This window comes from Heterocephalus glaber, unplaced genomic scaffold, assembly GCF_053883595.1.
Source record: "Heterocephalus glaber isolate CG9 unplaced genomic scaffold, H.glaber_assembly_v1.0 deba00000071, whole genome shotgun sequence".
Lineage (NCBI taxonomy): Eukaryota > Metazoa > Chordata > Mammalia > Rodentia > Bathyergidae > Heterocephalus > Heterocephalus glaber.
Genome location: NW_028258137.1, coordinates 7974396 through 8000544, shown reverse-complemented (window position 1 = coordinate 8000544; position 26149 = coordinate 7974396). Strand labels below are relative to the sequence as shown.

Here is a 26149-nt window from a genome sequence, read left to right as displayed (position 1 = left end):
TCTGGAGGCCTCAGGGAGCCTTGGCATCTCCTCAAGGTGGCCCTGGCTTCACCAGTCCTGTGCTTGTCTCCCTTCACATCCCATCAGGCCTTTCTCCCTCAGCAAGAGAGGACAGATAGGTGGAAGAAGGCAGCCCTATTGCATAGCTATTGCTTCAAGCAGTGCAAACTGCTCTCAAGCACTTCCTTCTCACCTCATTTGTCCCACAGTGTCCCTTTGGCAGCATTATTCCTATTTTTCCCATGGAGAAATGGAGGCACAGACACAATAAATGGCAGGAGGAAGGTCAAAGCCAGGCAGCAGCCAGGCAGAGGGGACGGAAGGCCTCTGCCGTTTGTCTTGGGCTGTGGTCAAACTGCCCTCTCCAAATATGGACGAAAGATGGAGAAATGGGGGAGAGAGAGACAGAAGGAGGAGCTAAAGTGCATATATAATAAAGTGAGTGGTCAGCTGTAGTTATCACTCATCTGACAGAAATCCATCTTCCTGGACGGTGAGGGGGATGTTACTGCCTAGGGTTTCCAAACGGCAGTCATGACTTGCTGCCTGCGTCCTGGACTTGGCTCTTGGGACTCAGCAGTCAGCAACCTGAGATTTCCCTCAATGGGATTTGGGGAGGGAGACAAGTGACAGATGTCCGCAGCGGGAATGCTCACTGGGCGCAGGCCGACTTCTCCCTTTCCCGATCCTCCCACCCTGCCTGGATTACCACTCTGTCCGCATTTTAAAGGATCTCCTGGCACACATGCTGCCCTCTCCCCACCTTCAGTCTTTCTCAACAGAAATCAAGCATCTCCATTGAAGACATTTGCTCTCATCTCCCCCACCCCCGTTCACCAAAACCGCCCAAAGGCCTCCCCTCCACTGCCCCTCCACTGAGAGGGGCAGCCACAGTCTGGACAGGGCTGTGGGCTCCTGCATGCTCTCCCCTCTCCCGAGGGCTCTGTTCTCACCTCTTTTGCTGTCCTGCTGGCCCACTGTGTTCCAGCTATTGTCCCCGTCCCTGCAGCGAACCAGGCACTTTGTCCTCTAGGTCTCTCTTGTGCCTCTTCTCCAAGCCCCCTGTGATGACCACAGGGCTGGCTTGCCCTGTCTGCTCTCACCTTCATAGGAGGCCTCCTCTGCATATCCTATGAGAATCGCTCTCTGCCTCTGTCCCCACCAGCTCCTGTCCCCATCGTGCGCCTCATTTCCCCTTATCATCCACTCTGTGGCACGCACCACACTGACAGTTACTCGTTTTCTTTCCTCTCCCCCTGTGAATGCAGACTCGGAAGACCCGGTGCTCTGCCCGTTCTCACCACTGCTGCCTCCCCATCTCTAGGAGCCTGCTAGGTGCTTAGCAAATACTTGCACTTTCGAAGGCAGAGCTTCAGACAGAGGTCTGTGCCCAGCAGGCTTGACTAGGGTCTATACCATCTGGGAAGGAGGAAGAATCGGTGTGCAGAGGGGGACAGGGAGAAGCTTGAACGCTTGCTGCCTTTGGAAGGCACAGAAGTATCTCTTCATTGAAAGGATCAGGTTGAATTTTTTTTTTTAACGTTTTACAAAACCTTTAACTTGAGTTAACCTAGCTGGTACCCTAAGTGGCACCCTAAGTGGCACCCTAAGTGGTACCCTACGTTTCCTGGATGTTGGCAGGACTCTGTGGGGGTAGAGGTTATTTAGGGTGGGTCAGCAGATTCACAGAGAAGTCAAAATTGTCTTTCATAAAGAGCCTGTTTTTCTCAAAAATTGCATAATGACACCTCTGATTCCCAGGCCCTTGTCCCCAGCTGTTTCCCTGGGCATTTCTTTAAGAGCCAAGATGCTACTCACAATCCAGCAGGATGCGTTTTTGCATCTGGCTCCAAAACTTTTTTTTTTCTTTTGTGGCCCATATTACTACAGCCAATGGCAAAATATTCTAGCAATTAGGAACCAAACGTGATCGTTTATTGTAACCAACACTGCGATGTAATAGTCACACATGACAAAGGCAAAATCCGTATTTTTTTCTGTTACTTTGCCATGCTGTCAAATGCTCCACATGCTTTCTAACATCCGTCTTCGGTTTCCAGTAGGAAAAAAAACATAACTGACTCCCCCAACAACCAAAAGGACCCCTCAGTTTTCCAGAACAATGATATTCAAAAATGTACTCTGGAGGGGGTTACATCTGTGTGTGTGGCGAACAGCATACAAATTAATTCTCTTTGCAAATGATCCAGGGAGGGTGAAGGGACTTTCCATGCTTTACGTAGGAAAGGTGATCAGCTTTCCCTTTGCAAGGGTTCTCGCCCAGGCTGTCAGCACTGGCCAAAGGAGGGTAGGGAGTTTCCGAATGGGAACTGAGGAGATCTGAGTCTTTCCTTGGTCTATCACAGTGCCAATCTATTGCTTTCGACCCTTGAATCTGCCCTGGACTTGAACTTGGAGTGGATTTCCAAACCACCAGGCCACATAAATTACAGGCAAAATGATAAGTCAGGTCCTGCCAGGTGACTAAGGCAGCATGGCAATGCTTCAAGTCTTTAAAACCATATCCCAGTGGCCCCAAAGCATTAATACCCTTGGAACACTGCCTGTTCACTATCAAGAGAGGCGCCCGCAGAATTTGATTCCGAGGCACATCAAGTCTTTGAGCTGGAAGAAACTTGAGACACTTTCTAGTCCAGCAAATTCCAAACCTATCTGTTCAGCAGGATCACCTGGGACCTGGAAAACGGGCAGATGGGTTCTGGGCTTCACCTTCCAGAAGGACATGGGTATCCCATCCAGGAGCCTGGGTCCTCCAAGCAGGGGCACAGTCACATCTGGGGCCACACTTATTTCATAGAGGAGGAAACCGAGTCTCAGTCTTCCCCAAACAGAGAGTAGAGGGTGAACGCAAATACCCGACTCCCAGGGTGAGGCTTTTTCTTCTGGACCACATTTCTGCTTCGCAGCCAGGAGAAACCTCATTAACTGAGCCATCAAAGATCACCATGGGCGAAAGAGTGCATGCAAGGATGGCCTGGAAACAGAGGCACTGGGATCTTCCTCGTCCCTGCCTGGAACCCCTGGTCACATTTCAGTGAATTTCTCCGAAAGCAATTATCATAGTGTTCCTGTGTGTTGAGCCGACTTCCCCTGTGATCACCTTGGGCTTTTCTTCTGTTAAAAAGGAAAAAAAATTCTTTCAGAGTGAATTCTTCCTAAAATATGCAAGATGTAAGGAGGAATTGCAAACATCACATACCTATCAGGAAATTCCCCTTAAGTAAGCAAGGTAGATAATAACCCAGATGCATTTTGTTGGAAAACAGAAGGCAGAGGCACGATCTTTTTTTCTACAAAGAAATACACATCTTCCACATTTATCTTGAAATGTATAGCCCTTTCCATGTACCTTTTACATTTTTGACTTTTGATAAAGGCTATGATACAACGTTCACAGTTCTCTTTACAGTAAGAATGTGTACAGGCTCCTGGCAGTTAGGCTCAGTGCTGGGGAAGACAGCAGGGTGTGGTGGAGAGTATGGTAAACTGCAGAAATGCACTCTGCCAAAGGGGACATAGCTCCTTGTCAGATAGGGATATAGAGCAGAGTAGCCAGGTTCTCTGATTTTTCCTTATTTTTCTAAGAGAAATCCGAAATCCAGAGGTGTGTGAGTGCCTGTGTGTATATGAAATCTTCGGGACTTTCAAATGTTGGCCACTAATTCAGCTCATTTTTATCTTTAACAAATGAGGGATAAGGGACCTTCTGGGGACATGGACCAGCCAGGGTCAGTCAGAGAAACAACCAGTGGGCAATAGAAAGGAAGAGACTTATTACAAGGAGTCTCAGCTTCTGCAATTGTAGGGCTGTCCGGGCAAGTCTAAAATCGGTACCCTGGGCAGCCAGGGAAGAGAGCTTAGACTCCCAGCATGCTCTTGGCAGCCACTCCCAACCCCAGTGGGGGGTCTCTTTTTCTCCAGGAAGGGCCCAGTCCCCCATTTAAAGCCTTTCAACTAACTGACCCTGGCCCACCCAGCTTATCTGCAATGTTCTCCCTTACTGTAAGTGAACTGACTGTAAGCTTCAAGCACCTCTACAAAACACCTCCCCAGCAAAACCTTGACTACCTTTTGATGGCATAACTGCAAACTATGGCTAACCAAGTTGGCACACAAAATGGGCCCTCTCAGGGCAGATGTTAAACAAAGAAATTAGCCACAGATAAATAAGATTGAGATCACTATGTCATCCTTTGACAGGAGTCTTAATTTTTCTAGATTTTTTTTTTTTTAAGGAAATTGTTTTAAAGAACCTGAGACATGAAACCCTGGTGATCCGATTTAGCAAAGAAGCTCTGGGTCTGAGCCAATACAAGATGGGCTTGTATCTTTAAGTGGCCTTTATTACCATAGTAATAAACAGCAAAGGGCCCCAAATCTTACAGGCTCATGTTGGCTTTGACCAATGAAGTAGAACAAGACCTCTGAATACCCCATTAGTTCCAGGCTGTGCTTTGATGGCTCTGCACAAGCAGCTCTTTTTCTCCTCAAGTCACCAGCCTCACCCGTGTCTCTTAACAAATGTTGTTGACAGGCCGCGTTCTAATTTTTCTGCTTGTTCTGACAGTTTAATTCAGTACCTCCTAGCTAAGCACTCAGCCTAAGGGGGTGCTTCAGCACCTTGGCACCACCGGGCTGCAATTAAAGTAATTCAGGGACTGGGGCTGGCCTTGCACAAATAGCCCCGATTCCCATTGGAACGTACAGTGCATTTTCCGGTCCCCCGTGGAGCAGACAAGATCTCCCTTTCAGAGTGGAGGGCAGTGGAATTTACTAACAGGACCGCCACCGGCAAGATGGAGCTCTGTTTGCAAGTTGCACCCGGTGGGTTTTCTCCTTTGGGTTTGGGCAGCATTTTCTTGGTAAATCTGGCACCTGTAGGAAGGCCAGTCACAGATGGAAGAGGGCAGGCAGGCACCTGGGATGGGAGTTTAGCAAGGAACACTTTTAGAAGCCTCCCTTCAAAATGGCAACTCAGAAATGTCTTTTATTCTGAATTTTGCACGGAAAGATAGATGAGAAAGAATACCCGGGAATTTGGCTTGTTTGAAATGGCTCCGTGTGAGGAGAAATCCTTAGTGAGGTTTACAAAGGCTTTTATCGACACACAGTCACAGATTAAATGTGTGACCTCACAATATTAGGAAGTGAACTTGATTCTGTTTACCCATCTGCCTTAACCCCTGGGTCACGCTACTAAAACTAATCATCACTCCCAAATTTTAGAGAGATTTGTTTTGTCAGGTAAGGTGCTTTCAAAGATGGAAATTTCATGAATTCCCCCACCCTTATTTTATGACAGAAGCCCTTTGGAGAGAGTCTTTTGAAACAGCAAACTCTCAAATCTCAGTTTGGGATGAATGTGTTGAGGTGGCCTAGGAGGGACCCAGGAATTTGGGGGCTCAGAGCTTCGTAAACATTCCTGGGAAGTCTTTTTACTCAAGCAAAGGGAAAGAAGTACTGCTGTAAAACAAAAGTGCACAGAGTTCTCTGGGCCCTCCAGAAAAAGAAAACAATAAGGAATTATCTGGGATCCTTTCTCATTCACTCTGTTGTTCCCAATTTTTTCCCCCTTAAAAAGGCTAATATTTAATTATTGCTTCTGCATCTACTTTCTAAATATTTCCTTCTAGAAGTATGAGGCACATAAGAGAAATGCTTCATGTTTTCAAGAAGTGGAATATTTCAGAGGAAGTGAAAGACTCCTGCATGAAAATCTTAGGGAGTCAAAATCCAAGCTAGACAATCCTGGAGAAATTATCTGGAGTTGTCCCACTGGAGATGTTCCAGCCCCCTCCTCCCAGTAGATGGAGACCCCCTCAAAAAAACAGGCAAAGCCAGTGTCTTGAGGTTCTCATATTTTGTTAGAAGAATCTGTTACAAATGCTGCGATCCAATCTGAACATCTCATCTAAATCGCTTCTAAAAAGAATATGCCAATAAAAATGCATGCATTCACCTCAGCTTCGTTAAGCCAGCACCAAGTGACTGGACAAGAGTTGTTCTGGTGTAGGCTTCAGCTACCTCATTTGTGAACAGGGCAAACCAGCTGAGTGTTTATAGGCATGGAGGTTTCCTTCCATTGAGGCTTTTGGGATGCTATGGAATATGGAGGTGGTAGGAGCTGATGCTGGTTTGGAGCATGGGGATGTGAAGTGGAAGAGAAACACTGCTGTCATGGCTTGGGTCTCCATGTCCCCCAGTGCCTCAGGCAGTCATAGGTGGCTTTTTCCGAGGGGGCTGAATCTGGATTGTGTGATGCTGGGATTAAGGGTGTGTGATTACTAGACCAGTCCACTGATTGGTTTGCCACCGCCCTAATCCTGGTAGTCTGAAAAAGATAAAAGGGGCAGAAAGATGCTGTTAAAGTTCCCTTGTTGCTTTCCTTACCTTGTGGGTGCCATGACCTGTTTCTTTTCTGTGATGCCCCTCTTCCATGTGCCACTCTGCCTTGGAGCCAGCCAATTATGGACTGAAAACTACCAACTGTGAGCTAAATAAGCCCTTTCCCCTTTAAATTTGGGCGTTGGGTATTTTGTCTCAGCAGTGAAAAAAAATGTAACTTTCAAAACTGCTCCCCTGTGTATTTAGCAAACATCAAGCTTTTCCAGCTTCGCAAGAGTTGCTGATGCCCTTCACTGAAGGGACTCAGACTCTGAAGCCAGACACCTATCGGATTGTAAAAGCAGCAAAAAGTTTGCAAATGATCTCATTCAGTACTAAAGTGTGTGCCAGGCCCACCCAGGAAAGAGCAGGGGAATACCGCAGCCACTCAGTAAAGCTTTCAAGCCTCTAGGGTGGAATGCTGAGATCTCAGAGATCTTGAAGCAAAAAGCATACATGTTTAAAAGCACTTTTTCATCAAACACCCGAAAGTCTGTCCACCTCACTCCTATCAAAGAGACATCCGAGAGTCACATTCTTTTCTCTTCTTTGAAGAGGACAAGTGAAGGGCAGAAAGCCTCCAGGATCGGACATTCACATTGAACTCTGGCTAAGTGTTCCTCCTCCTCTTCTTCTGCTGCTGCTGCTGCTGCTGCTGCTTCTTCTTCTTCTTCTTCTCCTCCTCCTCCTCCTCCTCCTCCTCCTCCTCCTCCTCCTCCTCCTCCTCCTCCTCCTTCTTCCTTCTCCTCCTCCAACAGCTTCTGAACCCATCAGCCAAGCCCTTGACCAAGAGCAAAACGGAAAGCCAGACCATTCTTATGTGCATTTGTCTCTTGGTTTCGGCAAGTCCCCAGTGTAATGCCCTCCGGCATTCTCTGACAAAGGTGAATAGCCGCCTAAGCGGTTAAATCTGAGGATGTGACTGGTGAGCTCTGTTAAATCTCAGGGAACATCTTAAACCCTCTTTTGCCTTTCCCTATACATTAGCCAAGGCCCTGACCTATTGACTCCAAAGTCCCTGAAGCAGCAGGACTCCCCATTTGAAAGGCTTTCCAAAGAGGCGTCTATTAATTTATGTATTTAATTTCTGTATGAAGTGACTGTTCTCCTTCCAGCACAGGTATTAAAGTACCTTTAGGGGAATCCAGCAGCTGAAATCCTCTGTAAGAAAAAATGCTTAGAGTATCACAAAGCAAAAGCATTAGTAGAGAATGTTCAGAGGCTCAGTGGGGAACACCCCACCCCGGGCTCACTTCCTCCTCCTCCATAGAATGAGCCCTTCTCATTTTCCTGAGATCCCCATCTGGGAACCCTTGTGCTGGCCACCACATGTACAGAGGGGGAAGGACACTCGCTGAGTTCTAGAGTGATAACTGACTTTCAATTTAATCTATATGTACTATCTGGTTTAATATAGCATACTAGCTCACCTTTGCCTATAGTTAATTTTGAAGACCCTAACAAATTCAGCAACATTTAACATTACCTGTCCAGCCCAGCTACACAGCTATTCATGAAGAGTCTTAACACTCGTTATTAATTTTAGATATGTTTCCTAAAACAATTAGACCCATCAAAGATATGCAGGTTCTGCAGGGAGATGGGAATTTGGGGCTCCCCATTCAAACACGGGCCATTAATTGACACTCTGCACAGGGCTCCTGGTATGCCTGTGTGCTCACTCTGTAGGACTGGTAGGACAGCAGGTGGTCTTGTCTTAGGCAACAAATTCCTTGATTTAGAAAACCATGTGCGAAATTTCGAGAGAGAAATCCAGAGATGTAGCGGCTTTGACACCATAACCAACAACCCAGCTTGAGAAGAGGTAACAATTTTGTAGTGGCAGCTTTTCTCTTTCTTGGGAAAGCTCATTGAGGACCCTGCCCAAGACAACCAACAATCCTTCTATTTCGCTCCTGGGAAGCTGTAACACTGGATTCAAAGAACATCCCCAGCCTACAAATGGGAGCTACTCTGTGACAGTGGTTTTCAAGCCTTGAAATATCGTGACATTTTAAAGACAGGTCCTGTAGGTCACCTGCATCTTCTTTTGGCATGTAAGGACATGAATAATTATATAAAATCTCAGTTATTATCTGTTACAACCATTATTTCATAACACAAATCAACTTCCCCCAAACTGAAATGATAAAAATTTACAAACATATATCAAAGTTGAAAGAATTTTACACTGTCCTACCTTTAACATTTTACTATAATTGCTTTATCATATATTTATCCCTCTATCTATCCATTTTATTGTTAACAATATTTAAATGCCAGAATATAGAGAGGACATAATCTGAGTCATTCCTGAGAAAGATTAGTTGACAATATGACACCAATTTATAGATCTATAGATGTATATATATGAAGTAAACATTTATATGTGCATGTACACATTTATGTATACATTCATCTTTAGGATATCACATGATCATAATGCTATTAATGTGTAATTCTTCCATCTGTAAAGAATTGAACTGGGTCAGTGCTGAAGTCACTTAAAATCACTCAAAACCCTTTTGATTTAAAAGTGAAAGTTACCTAGTAAAATTTCATACCAAAGCAGAGGAAAATAAAACACATTTATTAAGCAAACCAAAAAAAAGTGTGTCATTGTTTTTAATCCCAGTTCCTTTTGATCTGTGAAAACAAATGTCAAGAGTCCCAGGATGAGTAATTCTCAGAAAGTCATTTTGGGACCAATGGAAAAAAAAAATGCAAGAACATATGCTGCTAATTCAGTAAGGGATTTCAGGATGGTCAAATACTGTGCTTACTTTCAGTCCTCACCACACTGAAGCTGCCAGACCTTGGACACTGTGGTCAGAGGACAAGGCAGTCACCCAGCCTGGTGTGTGCTCAGGCCCTTGCCCCTGCAGAGCAAGAGGCAGTTGGGGCGGGGAAACGGCACCTGGCCACTACCACCCCAGTTTGTTCTCCATGGAGGAGAGCTCTCCAGATACTGTACTGGGCTGGGGCTGTAGATTTTAGTGAGTGGAGGTGGAGAGGGTGGAGTCCACATGTGGATGAATTGACTGGGATGCCCCTCTTGCCTGCTATAGGTCCTCAGGCAGGGCCTTTGTCCTCTCCAAAGTTTCTGGGAACTTGAACCACTTAAAACAAGACTAGTAGGGATCGATACACATGGGCCCTACAAGATGGCAGTCTTGCATCGTTTCCAACAATTACAAGGACCTTTTGTTATCTTATAATGCAAATAATTTATGTTCAGTAGTGTAAAGGCAGAAAATGTAGAGGAGCAAAACTAACACAGGCAAGACAACCATAATCTCAAAACTCAGAGAAAAGAATGCTAACTCTATATTCATATCCATACACATACTATAACCATGTCTGCATACTCAGCCTTATGATACACGTCTATACACATATCCATATTCTTCTCTGTATCTAAGCCTAAGTTTACAAATTTATTTAAATCTATAAGTTGAGATATGTATATAAATGCACATATAGCTATTTTTGCTTTTACACCCCCCCGAAACAATTATATTGTGCTCAATCCTATATTGCCTACTTTTTGTTGATGTTGTATTGTGAATACCTTTGTATATTAATAATATTTTTCTTCATAATTTTCAGCAGTTCCATACTATGCCATTATATAGTTTTCAGTAATAAGTTTAAACTGGTGATTCCTAATATGAGCTTCCTGGACCAGCAACATTGGAATTTATTAGAAACGCAAATTCTGAAGCCTCAGCTGAGACCTACTGAATCCATAGTGAGGTCGAGCTGTCTGTATTTTACCTGGGGAACTTTGAGGACCACTGCTTTAAATACACGTATTGGTCCTTCTCCCACAATTCTTCTTTTTTTTGGGGATTGGGGATTGAACTCAGGACCTTGTGCTTGTGAGGCAGGTGTCAGAACCACTGAGCTAAATCCCCGGCCCTTCTCCCACAATTCTTATAGAAGCACATTTTGAATTTTTGGTCTAGGTCTCTAAGTCCTCAAAACTTTTTCCTGACCTCCCTAAGTCCAGGGGAAGGAATCTTTAGAAGTCTAAGTTTTGTGTTCACATCTGCCAGCATTCCACTCCTCTTCACCTATGAATCCCACAGGATTCATCTTGATTAGGAGATTCAAGAATAAATTTTCTCCTTCTCTTTGAAATTATATGGAAAATGTGGGAAGGGAGCATGTATTTGGGAATGGACAACCATCAGATTTTCACAATGTTCATGATCCTAAGATGACTTATTTATTTTTGTTTTTCTGCTTTTTGATCTGCTCTTCCCAGCTGTTTCAGTGACAAAAAGAAAAAGAAATCTGTCCTGGGGTCTGTTGGGTCTACTGCCAGACCTCAGTGTGGAACAGTCACCCACCTCACTTTCTGTCTCTTAGACGCCCCAGAGACCAGCCCTGCTTGTCTTTTCTGGAGTAGGTGCTCACATTCTGCCAGTCTCCCGCTAAGCCTCACTGTGATCCTTTATAGTAGGCAGCACGCCTGTTTTTAGGCCACAATTCAGAATGGAATGTCTCCTAGAAATGTTCATATCCTTCACCCGGAAATTCTCCATCTATCAATATATTCCAAGGTAATAATTAGGTATGTGTGAAAGTTTTTACATAAGGCAACTATCATAAAATTATTTATAATCAAAAAATAAAAGTAGCCTGAATGTCTAATAAGACATTAGTTACAGAGATTTTACTAAAGTCATTGCTAAAACTGGTGGTTTTGGAAAATAGGGATGTGGTAAAGTACTCATGGGATAATGCTAAGTGAAAAAACAGGCTATAGTTTAGAACATACGTATCCCAATTCACCCTATATATTGGAATATTTGTGGGAGGAAGGAGACTGAGTGTTGACATCATCCTCTTCTTTATTATCATATTCTATTATCTTCTCTATTATCAAGATTTTCTTCAGTGAACATTAATTCATTTACAATCAGGAAAAATATAGGTTAAAAAGATAGATGCATTTTTTGAGGTACTAGAGCTAGAACCCAGGGCCTTTGCACTGAGCTACATCCCCAGCCCTTGTTTGTTTGTTTGTTTGTTTGTAGACAAGTTCTCCTTAAATTTCCTACACAGGAGTCTAACTTCCATTCCTCCTGTTTCAGCCTCCTGAAGTACTAGAATTATGGGCAGGGTGGGAAACTGAGGCAGGAGGTTCACAAGTTGGAGACCAACCCAAGCAACTAAGTGACTTAGCAAGATCCAGTCTCAAAATACAAAATATTAAAAGAGGTGGAGACATAGCTCAGTGTGAAGGCCCTAGGTTCAATCCATAGTGCTGTTAAAAAAATAAAAAGATACTGTGTTGGTGGCAATGAAGCCTAGCACCTATTATCTGTGTAGTCAATGGATTTTAACCCTGTGACTCCAGTTTAAACTAGATCCTCTTTTACAAGCGAGACCATTTCCTCTGCAAAAGCATCATCAGGAGCCTTCCTGCCACACCGCCAGAGCTGGACCCACAGTCCTGGCTTCATGTAGGCCAGATCAGCGTGCTCATGGCAAAAGGACCAGGGTGCTCTCTAGAGATGAGGACAAGGCACTGATGAGCAGACAGAATGCTGATTTGGCTTTAGCCGGGCTCTCGTTTCTGTGCTCTGGAATGTTCCATGATGCAGAGCTCCCTTTGAATTGGCCTGCATAGGAGACAAGCGGGTTCCAGGACTCATTGCCATCTATCATGTCATGGAAAAGCGACTAGAAGCTCATTGGAGGGCCAGGGATCTAGCTCAGTGGTTCCGCCACCTGCCTTGCAAGCGCAAGGTCCCAACTTTGATCCCCGGTACCAAAAAAAAAGAAAGAAAGAAAAGAAAAGAAAGTCATTGGAGGATTTGGGGACCCTCCATTTATTTTATGTCATACTTCCTGCTCAGTTTGTTCATAGAACACACTTTGTCTGGCAATCACAACCTATTTTTGGAAGCATAGTTGTAGCTACAGTGGTTGACTGCTTTGTATTTTCATTCAGCCTATAAGTATTGAATACCTTCGTGAGCTAGATAGGAATCTGGCCTTCAGGAAATAGAGTAGGGAGGCACCAGCCCCTGTCCTGGTCCCTTGATCCCACAGCTGGAACAGCAGGCTGGTATTCAACCAATGATCATGCTTGTTCCTACATGATTGTCTCCTTCTGATACTGCAAGTTAGGGCCGGGATTTAGCTCAGTGGTTCCGCTGCCTGCTTTGCAAGCGCAAGGTCTCAAGTTCGATCCCCGGTACAAAAACAAAACAAAGCAAAACAAAAAACAACCGATCTCGTCTGATACTGCAAGTGGGGTTTCTGCTTCTTTGGAAGTGCTTGGAAATCATCCGTTGTATGTGTGGAAATAAAGGGGCATCAGGAGGCTCTGGCCCTCAGAGAGCCTCCCTTGCAGGACTCACCAATCTGGGGCTGTTGTACAGACCAGGTTGCTGCATTTCGTTGACTCCCCATGTTCTCATCTGTGAAATAGAACCACAACTTTTATCTTGAAAGGTAGTTATGAACCCTAATAAGGTAATCACCGAAGATGCCTGGGAAATACCAAAGCTGGAAACCTGTTAGTCACCTTGGTTGTGGCTGTATATAGATCAGGACGGCCTTTTCACTGTCCTTGGCAGGGTCAAGGTTCTATGTGCATAAGAAGGCTCAGCAACATGTGGTTTGTCCTTAGGTCTTTGTTCCTTTTTATGACCGCATGGAATCACCAAGTGTTGCTTGAGCACTTGCTGTGCATTGTGCATCAGGCAGTGTTTGCTTGGGATGTGTAAAATGATGAAGAAGACAGATTCCCTCTCCTTACTGGGCTCTGTCTAGCCTAGAGCCTGGGGTAGTGGAATGGAGGGATGCATCCCAGCATGGAGCAGTTCTCCCAAAACAGTGAGGACAGGAAACCCCAGGAGAATGTAGTCCAGGCTTGGAGGTGGGTCCCCAGACTCAGCCTAGGAAAGCAGGGGCCAAGTGAGCGTGGAGGCATGGAGGAAAGGAGGCAGCGGCTCCCTTAGCAGCCATCCTTTCCTCTGTAAGTCAAGTTCGCTGCGTGCCTCCTGGGTGATCAGGTTGTAGGTTGATTGTGTCAATAACCACCTACTTGTATGTTCTGTCACAGCTGCCCTCTGCTGCAGGGAAGCAGCCAGCTCCAAGTGGAAGTGAATGGGCAAGGGCCATGGGTGTGCTTTGGACAGAGTGGTGCCCAGGCTGATAACGGCAACCGGGAGCAGCCACCATCTGGGCACTCTGGACACCGCTGTTACCTAAGAGCAGCTTGCCATGATGCCTTACAGTCTGCGGAAGTCTTATGTTAAATACTTTGTCACCTGAACCACATTCTTCCTTCATCTCCCCAAACCGGGCTGGCACAAATCAGGCAGATGCAACCTCAGATTCTGACCTCTGTGTGTGTTGTGTGTCCATCCAAGTCCTCAAGGGCTATTGACAATAAGCGACTTGCAGTGGGGAGGCAGGGGGCCCTTCTCCTCTCAGATGGATGCCCAGACCCTGGGTCTAGGGTACTAAGCAGAGATGCATTCATTTCTTTGTTTCTTTTCCCCGCCTTCCTGCTAATTCACATCCTGGCTGCCAGGCCGCCTGCACCGTGGCTGGGTGTTGACACAGACCCTTGTCTCCCAGATTCCCAGTTCCTGTCGAGCTGCTGTAACTTTAAAAATATTGAACAAAGACTAGCTCCATAGCTAAGCTGAAATGAGAGTGTCTCCAGAGTTTAATGGATCAAGTAGCAGTGATAGGTTTTATGGCTCTTTCTTACTTTAGGGCATAGGGAAGAGAGAGCCGGGCAGGTTGGTTTTAAATTCAAGGATTTATGTTGTTAATCCTCCGGGCTAATTATAATTTATGGGATCTTGGCAAATTAATATGCGGTTGCTATTCAAAAGTGGAGGGCAATGTGAGGCAGGCATAAACAAGCCTTGTTCATTTTTAATTTATTTCCACCAATGGAGAATATTAAATAAAATGAACACTAGGGTATTTCCCTCCAAGTTTGGTGTTCATTATTTATCTCTAAATTATGGAATTCATATAACAAATCCTTGCTTTTTCACCAACAACCCAGAATGAGGAAGCTATGGGATCGGATAACTGCGAAGCGATCGGAGTAATTTCTCCGGATCGCATTGAAGACAGACCCTATGTTCTGCTCAGCAGCAGAAGTTTTCCATGCAGGCATGTGGCTGGGGTCCGAGATTTGGCATCACACATGTCAGAACTGTTTGGAAGTAGGACTTGCCAGGGGGCCTCCAAAGGAAAGCTCCAGCCCATTAGATCTGAAGGGCTTTGGGGAATCCCTGCTGGTCGCTGGCCTGATAGATGGTGAGCAGGGGTGATCTCACAGTCAGACTTTCAGACTTTAGCAAAGAAACACCGTTGCACCTAGGATCCCCCATTTCCGCAGGGGTTCTCTGTTAAATAATTCAGCTTCTCACCCATGAACATCCGGCAGAAAATTTTCACTGATTGCCGGCTACAAGGAAGGTAGTTTTGACTCATGTTATAATTGGTTCCACCACTGGAAAAGAAGGATTCCCCTCCCTCTCCCCCTCCTCTGCTTCCTCTGCTCTCTTCCCCCTCTTTCCTCCTCATTCCAGCTGAGAGAGACCATCAAATGCAGCTTGGAGAGCTGTAGAAACTCTGAGCTCTGAGCCCAAGGAGCATGCTGGAGTCCTCCCCCCAGCTGTGCAGCTCAGATAACAGCTGAAGAAGTGAACAAGCTGTTCTCCCTGCTAGAATATGTGACCCAGTTCTGACTGGGGAAGAGACTTGATCGTTGGTTCTTGGAGTCATTCTTGTCCCTGTGTGAAGGGAGAGAGGCAGTCCTTTCCCACCTCCCCCAACACACACTGTCCCCAGCCTGTCTCTGGACCATGGCTCTTCCCATGCTGTGAGCAGGACAAGGAAGGGCTCATTCAGGAATTCTGCAGAAATGGGTTGTTTTGCCTTGGGTAGGAAGCTAGAGTGACACAAACAGGAGCTTCTGGAGTCTGCCAGTCCCCAGACGGAACCCCAGCTCTGCCTCCTACCTGCTGGTCTTTGGCCTCATCAGTAAGTGGGAACCTTCAGGGTTGTTGTGAGAAGCAGGGTAGGAGGGTCACCTGCACCTTCATGATCAAGAAATGCTAGTTCTTCCCCCACCTGCCTCTCCCCCTGTACCTGACAGGCAGTGAGTGTCTTAGTTACTTCCCTCTTGTTGGGACAAAATATCTGATACAACTTAGGGAAAGAGAGGTTTAGTTGGGGAGAGCGTGGCAAAGGAGTTTGGCAGAGAAGAGCCATTCATGGCATGTTATACAGGAAGCAGAGAAGGTTGAGGGAGGAGCTAAGGAGGGAAACAAACCCTTCCACACTCTCTCCACCCCTGACCTGCCTCTTCTGACCAGCACCCTGCTCCTAACAGCGAGTCACTGATAAGGCCTATAGTCCAATCACCTTCCAAAAGTCCCACCTATAATCCTGTGGGGCTGTAGCATGCATCTAGATAGAAGCTATCCCAGGCAGGTTCTCAGCAGATATGTGTTGGTTGAATTAACCAGTAGAGTTCGTTTGTACCTTTAACACCACAGCCATAGATGCTTTGGCTCCAGGATGGAATTCCAAGGCCCCTCAGTGATAGGTAGCCTGGCAAGTCATAGAAGCACTGCTCGGTGCTGGGAGGGGCGAGTATCTGTTGGTTTAGGGATCTTTGTGATAGGAAAAGGGGTCTGTGATTTATAAGCAGCTCAGACACTGAGACAGTGGGTAGAGGAGACTCTACCTGCAGCTTGTTTCCTGATCACTGTTCCTGTTGTGCTTACTTTTTGTTTGACTTTTCAGCAGTACCTTAATCCAGGGTAATCCCTTTTCCCTGATCCCTTACTGGCAAAGGTGACACTCTGGTTTGTACATCATTGAGGAATGAAAATTTCAATCTACTTGAAGTTATGTACTCAGTACTCTGTATTTTTAGTTCAGTCATAAATGATCGTGTTGGTTCCGCTTCTTTATGAACACCTTTGTAAGAGTGTGGTGGTGGGGCAGCCAACTTGTTTTAAAGTCCAAGTGACTGAAAAGTGGGGAGGTGGGTCAGTAAGGCAGTGGGTAATCTCGGGGACAAATCAGCATGGGTAAGGAGCAAGCAAAAAGGTAAAAAAGATCAGGAGGTCACAGTGGCACAAATGTTTGGTCTCCTCACATTAGAGTTTCACCCAAAGAATCCCTGGTTCTGGTTTACAGGTAACACAATCCCACAAACCCAGAGGTTGGGTCACAGCCTCCATTCTGAATTCAAATTCTTATCCTATCTGTCAACTCATGCTTTCTAGTGGAAGAAGCTCATCACCCTGCCCCCTTCTTGGTGATGAGGTGTCTCACAGAACTCAACAACAGCATGATCCTTTCTAATGGACCCCTCATCCGGCTTCCCACCATGCCTTAATGTCCAGACCTGCCTGACCCCCAGGACTGGACCCAGCACAAGCTCAGTCTGAGCACCTTCTCTCTCCTCTCTTCTCAGTTTGCCTGTCCTTCCCCCAAGAGGAATTAGAGTCTCACCTCTAAATATTTAGGCCATCTCTCCTCTTAGGCATTTATATTGATCAAAGTCAAGATTCTTGGGTCTGCCAACCAGCAGAAAGGTACTGCACTGGACTGAAGGGAGGCTGCCGCTTTGATGAATAAATAAACTATTCAGGTGTCAAGTTGTCCTCTCGTTAGGCTGGGCGTTGTTGGGCTCATTACAGATCCCGAGAGCCAGAGAGATGAATGTGAATTCTCATTGCCTATGGTGATGCCCGTGGCTCAGGAACCTTTTCCAGGAATGTCCAAATGAGGGCCTCTAGCTTCTCCAGCTGCCTGCATTTCTTTGGCCCTTTTCCCCCAGGAGCTGTTTAATGCACGCTTTCGTGCCCACCCTTTAGGGACAAGTTGGGAGCCAGACACTGGGCTCTACCAATGCCGACATTTCTGATCCTTTGTATCTTGGCTTTTTTCCTCACTCTCCCACTGCATAAAAGACTAAGAAAGCACTTGCATGAATGTTTGCACATCATTTAAATATTCATTTCCATTAATTTATTCGTAGTCATAAAGTTTATTACCTAGAATATAGAGTCATAGAATTTTAGGGCCAGAAGACACCAGAGAAATCATCCAGTTTCAGCTCCTTCTCATTTTACAGATGAGGAAACCGAGTAGGTGAGAGCTAGGGAGACCGCCCAAGGTCACATCCCGAGAGAGTGTCACCAGGAAGACCCAAAGCCAAGTCCCGAGAGGGTGGCCTCCGTGGAATGCAGCTCTGCATAGCTCTGTGCAGCTGAAAGCCACCCTTGCCCTTTGCTGTCATAGACAGTGCATTCCTGCTCCAGATCTCCTTCCTGTGCATTGTCCAGCCAGCCCAGGGCTTGGTGCTGGAGAAAAAGAGGAATGGAACAAATACGGTGATGGAGCTCACAGCCCCAGGGAGACTAGGCAAACAGACAAACACAGCCATGTAAATTACACATCGCAATAAGCAGGTGGAGGAGAGGTAGAAACAGATGAGAAGGCCACAGTGGCACAAGTGATTAGGCTCATCAGGTTAGAGTTTCACCTAAACCATGGGTTCTGGCTTATAGACAGCACCCTGCCATGGACCCAGATGTGTGCCTGAGGGAAGCCAGCAAGCTGAGTGTGGAGAACAGTGGTGAGATTCCCCAGGTGAGGCAGGGAGGTCTTCCGTCGAGTTTTCCCAGGAGATGAGAAAGAGAAAGAGGTGGGAAACCAGTCACTGCAGGGGCATTAGTGACTGGTCCCCGAATGGCACAAGTGGCAAAGACTCCTCCTGGGGACTCCTGGAACAGCACACCATGCCCTCACCAGGGCCAAGGCACGGGGGCACTTCCCACCTCTCCCCATCTTGAATGGCTTGCACTGGCTTTTCCAGACACTGGCCCATGCCTTGGTGCAGTATTTGCAATATGAATATACAGAAAAATTATTCACTATTTATCTGGAACTCAGACTGAGCCGAGTGTCCTATATTTTATGGGACAGCCCTAGGTGCCCACTTTGGCTGGATGGAGCTGACCCTGAAGCTCTGCAGAGAAAGCCTGCATAGCAGTTGCCTTCAGGAGGAGGGGCTGAGCAGAAGAACTGGGAGGACTTTGGAAGGGAGTTGTTAATCAACAGGAGGCTGGAAGCTGGAGGTGGGGAAGGAGCCAGGTTGTCGCACACACAAGGAAGAAAGTCGGACAAGGCAGAGGCAAGACCCCTAGGCAAGGCGACCATGGAGTGGTATGTGAAAAAACCTGCTTTGCTTCCTGTTGACTTGAACCAGGGCCTCCTAGCACTGGCTGTGACGTGCAAATTGAGGCTTCAGGACTGCAGGACACTCTGAAGGTGGGACCACTGCTTGTACTTGGGTACAGTTTCTCTGTATCGAGCAGTGAGCTCGCATGGCACACAGTCACATTTATTTTGCCCCATGGTCCACAGAGGGAGGCACTGGGAGCTGGCCCATTTTCCAAACCAGGAAAAGGGGCTGTAAGAGAGTAGGTAAGTGGCAGAGGTAAGATTTGAACTCAGACCACTTCAGAGACTGTGCTTCTAACTGCCGCTTAATTGTCAAATGCATCTATTGTGGGGTGAATCGTATACCCCAAAAGACACATTGAAGTCCCAGCCCACAGAACCTGCGAATGTGACCTTATAAAGTCTTTTCGGATGTAATCAAAGGCGAGTCCATACTGGACTAGAGTGATCCCTAAATCTAATGGCTCACACGCACACACACGGAAGAGGAGAAGCCACAAGAAGATGGAGGCAGAGCTCGGTGTTTCCACAAGCCAAGGAATATCGGGAGTGCAGCCCCATAGACATCTTGATTTCTGTCTTCTGGGCTCTGGAAATATGAGAGAATCCACCTCTGCTGTTTTTAACCACCCAGTTTATAGTAATTTGCTACACAGCCCTAAGAAATCAACAGCAGCGCTCGTCAATTATGAGAGAACACTTGGAAATGGGCCCTTGAACCTAACTAGTCAGCCACCCAGGCAGGGACACTGCAGCTGCATCATTCAGAGGGCCTGTGACTGAGACAGCTGACTGCCTCTGCCGGGTGTAGGTGTTGTTCTTATTTCCTGGCCCATTGGCTATGATACAGAGGGAGGAGCTCGGGCAGCAGACAAAGTTTATCCAGCTGAAGGGTGGTTAGATGTTGAGCTCACCCACAGGATGGCTGCAGTGTGTACTATGTCTGCTTCCCAACAAGTCCGAGTGCCTGTTGCTGCCTCCCCAGGCCTGTGGCCCCCACCCTCTGGTGCCACACGGACTCGACTCCTCTTGCTCTTCAGGCTCTCAAATGTCCAGGACTGCTGCTGTGACTTGTTTTACAGTGGGGCCATTGTCTTTGATGTTCTTTACTGAGATTCTCTTCCAGCAGTCAATGGAAGCACAGTTCCTAGAGGTGCGCGTGCAGCCCATCTGCTGTGCCAAAAAAATGTTAAGTTCATTCTCTGTTTCACACCAATAAGAATTTGAAACAGCCCATCAGGGCTAACATAAGAAAAGGAGCTCAAGACTGGGAATTGATCAGGAACCCCAGAGCAAGGCAAGGACCCGGAATGTCAGCTGCTCGTGTTGCAAGCACGACACCCATTTGTCTCTGAGCCTCCTCACAGCCGTCACACACTCAGAGAACCATCAGGTGTGCAGTTCACAGTGCCTCTGAACAGGAAACAAGCCAGTGACTCGGCGACAGCCCAGTGTTTCTCAGAAAGAGTTACCAGTGACAGCGGGAGGTGTGCAGACTGTCCCGGGGAGGTGTCTCAGATGGGCTGTCCGGGGCTTCCTGGCCACTTCTAACTGACAGCACAGACCACACAGAAGATGGGTCATGGCTAGGGATGTAGGGAGTTTTGAAGTCCACAAGGAAAAGACTATGGTAGAACCCAAGTCATTACAGTAAAATAAACCTGAGCACCTATATACAAGCTTTCTCTGCCCAATTACTCTGTGTTGGGATGACAGTGATATCATTTTTAAATCAGTTTTTCTCCATTTAAAAGTAATGCAGGTCAGTGGAGGATACCTTAAACATTCGTAAAAAGAAAGAAAATAACACTCATTTCTTGGGTAGCCATAGGTAACAATAATTAACATATTTGTGCCTTTCAGTCCTTTTTTTTCTGTGCCATATCAAGATTGCTACCAAATCCCCATTTGGTGCGCTGTTGCCTATTTTTCTGAATGTTACACATTCCACCATGTTGTTACAGAGGCTTCTTAACTGCAGTTCTTAGTGGGTGCTTGACAATCTGTGGAGGGGATACATCGCCGTTTATTTATCTACTTCTGTGTTGTTGGACATTGAGATGGTTCTAAATACTTTTGCTTTCAGAAAGAGTGTTCTGATAAACATCTTTGTGCATAAAGCGATTTCCATAGTTCCCATTATGTCTTTAGGATGCATTCCCAGAAATGGCATTACTGGGTCAAAGGTTGAGCACAATTTTTTAAAGGTTCCTGAGACAAATTGCCAAATTGCTCTCCAAAAGGTTTGCAGCAACTGAAATGATCAAAAGCAGCATTTGAGAGTACGCTTTCTTCAAACTAATATTGAGTGCTCACTAAAAAAAAATCATTACTAATATGATAAACAAACAGCATGTTATTGTTGATTTGGGGTCTCTATTCAATGCTTGAAAAAGAGAAATTTGGAGAATCCAAAGAAACACAGCAGAAATTTAATTTGCAAGCTACATTAAGCTAGCATTTTGAATTAGATGGCTCCTAAGGAAATTTCAGTGATATTAATGGATGATAAGCGTGCACTTGAGAGAAAGTGTGTTTTAGAGAAGTTGGCAGTAATACCTGCTGGAGATTGTGTCCTTTCTTGGCATTGGGGCTCCACCTGTAATCCATAAGGCCAGTTCTTCCTAGATACTTTATAAGCAGGTGCTAAAGCAAATAATCAATATTCACCTGGCATTTTGCAGTTTCTCAAAGTGCATTTTGCATTAAGAATCTTGTTTTGCTGACAAGGTAACTGAGTTGTGGTTTGAGTGACTTGCAGAACATGCACATGTAGCAAGCAGTCCAGCCAGGTGAGAACAGGCCCTTCCAGCAGGGAGGACATTTCCCTGTATCCCCTTTGCTGACACCTACTTGGTGTGACTCACAATCCCAGTGGCTGGCTTCTCCATGGCATGACACTGAACTGGGGTCTCCTCAAAGGCAGGAAGGACAGGACAGCAGTGGGCAGTGTGCCCTCTTCTTCTCCACGATGCCTGGAGTTCCTGGTGCCCAAAGGTCCCTGTTGGCAGCCCAATCTACCTAACATGGTGGCCAGAATGGAAAGCAGTGCATTAGTGTCCTGGGGCTGCTGTAACAAATTCCCACAGACTGGATAGCCTAAAACAACAGTATTTCTTTGTTCCTAGTTTTGGAGCCCAGAAATCTGGAATTGCCTCCTTCTGCACTCTACAGGTGAATCCAACCTCCCCTTCGGGCTTCTGGTGCCTGGGCATTCCTTGGCTTGTGGTCACCTCACTCCAGTCCCTCCCTCTGCAGTCAGACGCCTCCTTCTCTTCCCCCTCTGCCTTTCTCTTATAAGGACACTTGTCCTGGAGTTCAGGAGCCCCCCTGGGAAATCCAGTACTATCTCATCTCAAGATCCTTAATGACATCTGCACATATGCTTCTTCAGTGAGGCCAAGATTGTAGGGATCCTATGAGAATATTTTGGGGGCCATTTCTCTGCCCGCCACACACATTATGTGACTCTAACCCTGTGGAAAAGCCTTTGGGATGCCTGCTTCACGGAGGCAGTCTGCACACCAGATCCCTGCACTAAGCTTCCCACTGTGTTTCCGCAGGATGCATCCAGGGCTTAGAGCACAGGCGTTGGTTGGCTTGGGGTCAGTAGCCTGAGTGCCAAGGCTTGTGGTTTGTTTTCTCATGACTCTGGCACTGGCTTCTCTGAACCTCTGTTGTCAGGACTTTAGAGTGGGCACCCAGACACTCCCCTTGTTGAATTTCCAGGAATTCAGAGGGCATCCAAAGAAATCCACCAGGCAGGCTTTGTGAGGGTGGAGTTGGGATCAGAGTTGGATGATTGCATCAAAGTCCAAAGAGTGAGAGGTGTATTTTGGGGGCCTGTGCCCTGGGAAGGTGGGCAGAGTTAAAAGTTATTCAGCAGTAAGATTCCTCTTTCCGCAGCTGCTGGGATTCCCAGGAAGATTCAAATGGGAAAACTAGGTTAGTTCTGAGAAAAGTCTATTACTCTTCAAAAGTGGCCACTCGTCTCTAATAATAAATAAAGCAAACATCGGGATATTAAAACAATTTGTTCTCGGCATCAGAAAAGAGGCCGTGTGTGTGTGCGTGTGTGCGTGTGTGTGTGTGTGTGTGTGTGTGTGTGTGTTTAATATCCTGCCCAGCCCACCAAGCCCCCACCCCAGTAGCTCTTAAGATTGAACAAAATCCTACTTATATGCTACGAATTTAATATAGCATCGGGCTCCTCCAGGTACAATAAAATACCAAGTTAAGAGCATTAATTCCTCGCAGCCCTGATGGGTCCCAGCTGTGCACAAGCAGGTAGGGCTCGAGGTGTGCGCCAGGCGGCCCAGGTGCTGACGGGGCTGTTCCACCTCAGAGCGCCGGGGCCAGGAACACAGCTGTTTCTCAAGTCCTCCGCCACTTGCTTAGAAACCTCTATGAAGTTGTACTGCCTCTGGGCACAATTAAACGCTGTATACTACACTTCATCGGGTAGTGTTAGGAATTTAGGCTGAGCCAAAAAAGAAAAGGGAGAAGGTGGGAGGGAGGAAGAAATGACTCCCTTGTTAGGGCACCATTAACCTCCTTACCCTGGCTATCGAAACCATGAAGCTTGTAAACGCCACGCGGAACAGAGAGACGGAGTGTGGGGACCATGCAACGGAGCAGGACGTCTTCTTCCTTTCCTTTTTCTCTTCTTCCTTTTTTAAATTTTCTTTTTCTCTCTCCTTCCTTCTTCACTCTTTCCTTCATTACCTTCCTCCCTCTTCCCTGCATTCTTCTTCTCATTTTTTTCTTCCCCGCTTTCCTCTCCCTTTTATTTTCTCCGTAGGTGGTCAGGCCCATCTGCAGGGAAATCTACAGCTAGGATAAGTGTAATAAAGCCCAGGGGACCAGAACTCCTTGTCCATTTCACCCTGGGAAGTGAGCTGGCTTCATTGCTGCCTACAGGATGGAGGCAGGTGGAGTAGCTTGTTCTGTTGCTATGGCAACGCCACATGGTAGGTCTCCATCAACCCATTCACAGAATGGGCCACTGTGGCTCCAGGCGACCATCCTGGACTCTGAGACGGCAGAGCAGTGGCCAAGCCCTTCCTGTCCATGGCCTCGCTGTCCACATGGTCCTTGCTTAAAACTTTGGGGTTCAAGTGGCTCTCTGTTCCCCCTCTCTTGAACAATATGATCAAAACATGAAGGTGGGCATTCTTTCCTAAAGTCAGTGCCCTTTCAGTGAGGATGGTCTGCTCTTGTAATTTCTTGTCTGTGCCTGGTCCTTGTGTGAGGACAAAGGGGTGGGTTTGGGAAAGCTGCAGTGTGGGGTCCTCTGCTGGTCTGTCACCAGCACCAAGGGTATGGAGTGTGGTGGGAATTTCCACCTCTGGCCTTGGCCCGAATGAAGATGCCAATATAGATGCCCTCCAGGGATTATCAAAGCCAGTGTACAAAACACTATAAAGTTTAGCATCTCACCCTGTGTGTCATGTACATGTACCAGCAACCCACAAAGACTGTAACCATTACATATCTCAATCATGTACTAATAAAATTTTTTTTAAATAATCCAAATTCATCCTCCACCCACTTCCCCTCCTATGGGTTGAAATTAGTATTGGTTGAGGTTCTTTCTCCTGTTTCCAGACACTGTGCTGGGCTCACTCATATACTAGTTCATTAATCCTCATAATAGCTCTGTGACAGAGTAAATTCTCCCATTGTAATGATTAAGAACACAGGGAACCACAGGGGTTTGTTAAGTTGTCCACGATGACATCAAATAGGTCACAGAGCCAGCAATCAAAATAGTTTGACCCAGATGTCCTACCGTACCTGTCACCAGCAACCCACTGGAATCTTGCCCCTCACCTGTCAGCGGCAAGTACATGAAATGTGAGTGGGGTGAGAAATTGCTGTTAAAAAGCAGGCACGTTATAAAGAGCTATGTCAGCCTGATTCCTGAGTCCTGAGTCCTGGGAAAATTCATATCCCCACGTCATCTGATCAGTGAATCAAGTGAAATTGATTGATCTACAGCAACAATAGCTCAGAAACACACAGCAGCCAGGGAGGTTTGATGAAACTGAAATCCGAGGTCTCCTGCTGTATCAGATGGAGAATGAATTGGTACCATTAGGATAAATTACTACAAGAGGCACTGCAGAGCTCAACTAAATAAACTCTGCCTTCCTGAGCCCTGTGATTGTCTTATTAAATAATTTCTTTGCCTCTTAAGTGTGGACTTGGAGCTCTCCCACTCTGAAAGCCCTCCTGATTAACTATAGCCTTGGCCTCCAGTTGATTTTATAAACTTCGGATGGTGCCCCAGAGGGCGAAGCTTCCTGTTGTCAATTCTGCCTGTTGCTATAGATACCGAACTCCACAATCAGTAATTAGAGCGTGCCCCCTGCCCCAGAACTGGTCAAATGGTGCAGAGCGCTCGGCAAATGGTCTTAAAAGCATCCTCGCTGGCATGGAAATGCATCTCCAATGGTGACGGGGTTTGTTTTATTCATGGACTTTTGGAAAAAAAAATCATGGATTTATTGGAAACCATGAGAAATATAAGTAATTATTGTGCTTTTAAAGACACAACCGAGTTTTCTTATCATGCGATGTGAGGGGTGAGAAAGATGAGGGCAGGAAGGGGATGTCGGTGTGAATCGCCACTTGAAGGATGCAGTTCATCTTCCCACCCCACTACTGTACCGCAGCATGGTCCAAGGCTTCCTCCTGCCCAGAAAGGAAGGCTTTCAGGGCCAGCGCGACTTCCTACACAACAGTGAAAAGTTAACAGGGCTCCCATGACAAGAAAGGGAGGGTGACAGCTGGTCTGTGGCATTTAGTGGAGTGAAACAGGTGAGACGCATTTCTGCCTTAAAGTGTTTTGATGAAGAGAGAACGGACTTGGTTAGAGAGTATGCGTTATAAAAATATAAAACAATGAGTGTGTCCTCTGGACCCTAAAGGGGATGAGAACAAAGGCTTGCAGACACTTGGCTGGACACCTACATATTTTATTTTAGGGTAGCATTACTGTCCTCATTCTAAAGCTGGTGAAGTTCCAAACTCCTAGTGTTTTTCCCCAAATTATCCATATTTTGTCACACAGTTCAGATTATAATCCATGTCTGTCTGACTCCAAAATTCTCTCTCTCTCTCTCTCTGTCACAGACACACACACACACACACACACACACACACACACACACATGTTATTTTCAGGAAAGAATTCTCCCAAGTATGTGAGGATCCTGCTAGAGACTACCTTCCACTCAGTCCATTTCTCAGTTTGAAAGTAAATTCTGGAATTCAGAATGATACACACTTAAAAATTCATCTTAAATTTTCCTTATAAATGTACATTACAGTCGTGGTCTTTCAGGATGAAAATTCTATTGACATCTTCAATGTACTGTGGATTGTATTTTTGATTCCTCTAAAACCTCCCTAATTGCCTTGTTGATTTCCAACACCCTGAGAACACTTCCTAAATGCTCACTGCATCCAATAGCGTGGGAAGGCA

The 26149-nt window shown here is 46.1% G+C and overlaps 1 protein-coding gene across 2 annotated transcripts in view; it reads left to right on the top strand.

Annotated features, from left to right (window-relative positions):
- Wwox (WW domain containing oxidoreductase) overlaps positions 1 to 26149 on the top strand; it is a 930576-nt gene that overhangs the window by 823631 nt on the left and 80796 nt on the right. The window contains exon 10 of one of the 2 annotated variants that reach the window (XR_015450913.1): positions 1 to 26149. This exon is cut by the window's left edge and continues 62602 nt beyond it; it is cut by the window's right edge and continues 23099 nt beyond it. The exons of the other annotated variant lie outside the window; for it this stretch is intronic. The gene's annotated coding sequence lies outside the window, so the exon portion shown is untranslated. 2 annotated transcript variants of the gene reach the window in all.